A 2,775-nucleotide genomic window follows, 5' to 3' on the forward strand; every position below is an offset into this window, starting at 1 on the left:
CACCCCCACCAATACCTGCAAATGGACAGCAGGCCAGCAGCCAGAATGAAGGTTTAACCATTGACCTGAAGAACTTTAGGAAACCAGGAGAGAAGACTTTCACCCAACGAAGCCGTCTCTTTGTGGGCAATCTTCCTCCTGACATCACTGAGGAGGGAATGAGAAAACTTTTTGAGAAATATGGGAAAGCAGGCGAGGTTTTCATTCATAAAGATAAAGGCTTTGGCTTTATTCGCTTGGAAACACGAACCCTAGTGGAAATTGCCAAAGTGGAGTTGGATAATATGCCACTCCGTGGAAAGCAGCTACGTGTGCACTTTGCCTGTCATAGTGCATCCCTTACAATCCACAACCTTCCTCAGTATGTGTCCAACGAACTGCTGGAAGAAGCCTTTTCTGTGTTTGGCCAGGTGGAGAGGGCTGTGGTCATTGTGGATGACCGAGGAAGGCCCTCAGGGAAAGGCATTGTTGAGTTCTCAGGGAAGCCAGCTGCTCGGGAAGCTCTGGACAGATGCAGTGAAGGCTCCTTCTTGCTAACCGCATTTCCTTGGCCTGTGACTGTGGAACCTACGGACCAGTTAGATGATGATAAGGGACTTCCAGAGAAGCTGGTTATAAAAAAAAAAAAAGCAATTTCACAAGGAGCGAGAACAGCCACCCAGATTTGCACATCCAGGGTCCTTTGAGTATGAGTATGCCATGCGCTAGAAGGCACTCATTGAGATGGAGAAGCAACAGCAGGATCAAGTGGACCGCAACATCAAGGAGGCTCGTAAGAAGCTGGAGATGGAGATGGAGGCAGCACGCCATGAGCACCAGGTTATGCTAATGAGGCAGGATTTGATGAGGCGTCAAGAAGAGCTTCGGAGAATGGAGTTGCTGCATAACCAAGAGGTTCAAAAACTAAAGCAGCTAGAGCTCAGGCAGGAGGAGGAACGCAGGCGCCGTGAGGAAGAAATGCAGCGGCAGCAAGAAGAAATGATGCAGCAACAGCAGGAAGGATTCAAGGGAACCTTCCCTGATGCGAGAGAACAAGAAATACGGATGGGCCAAATGGCTATGGGAGGTGCTATGGGCATAAACAATAGACCCTGCTCCTGTGCCAACTGGTACCCCAACTCCTCCAGGACCTGCCACTATGATGCCAGATGGAACTTTGGGATTGACCCCACCAACAACTGAACGTTTCGGCCAAGCTGCTACAATGGAAGGAATTGGAGCAATTGGTGGAAATCCTCCTGCTTTCAACCGTCCAGCTCCTGGAGCTGAATTTGCTCCAAATAAACACCGCCGATACGAAAAAAATAAAACAAAACAACAACAAAAACAACTCATCTTTATCTTCATTTTAGAGATGTGAAAACTGAGGCAGGAAGAGATGAAGCAACTTGCTCATGGCAGAGTCAGGAGGCAGAAGCCAATCCCAGGACAACGTTTGGTTACATTTTTGTCTCTAAGCAGTGTTTTTTAATTGCAAAATAACTGTTCTAGGGCAGAATGCTATAAAATTGGGACACATTCTTCTTTTTTTTTTAAAAAGTCGAGCTTAAACAATGTAAAACAAATAAACAAGCAAAAAAAAAAAAAAACATTACACCATACCAACCCAAATACACTCAGAAACTGGTAGTGTTTCTAAACATAAAATAAAATAGTAGTCCCTATTTTAATACCGTTTCATATTCTAGTTTTCTCTTAGAACTATTAATGCAATTATATTTAGATTTATAAGAAGTAATAGTTTTCACTGTACTTAACAGTGGGAATAATATTTACTAAAACATATTTTCTACATCCATTTGCTTCCTTTCAAATATATATTTTATTCTGGACAGTGCTCTGAAATTTCTTTGCCGTTTGTAATTTAGTTTGTTCTTTGGTGTGTTTTAGATAAACTGATGAATTAAATATAATAGGACTGTCCAGTTGAAGACTGGGTCACAGATTCTGTTTTTGCCTACATGTGGTATTATACCTAAAAAAAGATAGGGGAGACAACCTTGGGCATAGCAGATACGGATTTGGATTAAAACTAGTGTGTTCAAAACGTTGGTTAAGTTAAGGAAAATGAAAATGTAGCAAGCAGCTGTAGTTAGTGGGTTTGCTTTCTTATGTGCATAATGTGAGTTTGTAATGGAAGTAATGTCATATAGTATTTAACTCTGACATTTAGTGTTTGCCCTGGTAGATGGTCTTCCCTTTACTTAAGTGCCATTACTTTTATGTAGTCCATTTTCATTGCATTTAGTCCCATTTTAGTAATAATGCTTGCATGATTTACCAGGCAAATGCAATCTTTGCCCTGAATGGCACAGTGCAAGAAAAAAATGGAAGCTGTTAAGAGGCTGAATGGCAAAAAAGTATTATTGACCTATGCTGGCAGCCATGTGTTTCAATTATTTTCAAGAATCCATTTGTCAAATAAGTGAAGCGATTTGGGACGTCAAGTTCAAGCTGGGGTTAGTGCCTTTCTACATCTGATATGATGTATCTTCTGTAGCCATTTAATTGAATTACCCAATTTATTTTTCAAGCAACAATGCTCTACCAAGAACCATGACATTAAACAATTAAATATGAGTTTAAAAGTCTGCATTTTGTGTAGTCCATCATTCCTCTGCAACAGAAAGTGAGCCCAAGGGCCCAAGGATTTCTGGTTCTTATATGGTAAAAGCTGGTTTTCTGGGGTGATACCCCAAATGATCTATACACAGAAAGATTAAACAAAACTCTTCATATTTTTTTCATTTTATCAGAATGGTTATGTAAACATTG

General features: G+C 40.9%; 1 pseudogene; it reads left to right on the forward strand.

Annotated features, from left to right (window-relative positions):
• The window catches only part of LOC101985151, a 1,517-nt pseudogene extending 217 nt beyond the window's left edge, over positions 1–1,300 (forward strand).
• Positions 1,301–2,775: the final 1,475 nt, after the last annotated feature.

Source organism: Microtus ochrogaster, chromosome 19, assembly GCF_000317375.1.
Source record: "Microtus ochrogaster isolate Prairie Vole_2 chromosome 19, MicOch1.0, whole genome shotgun sequence".
NCBI lineage: Eukaryota > Metazoa > Chordata > Mammalia > Rodentia > Cricetidae > Microtus > Microtus ochrogaster.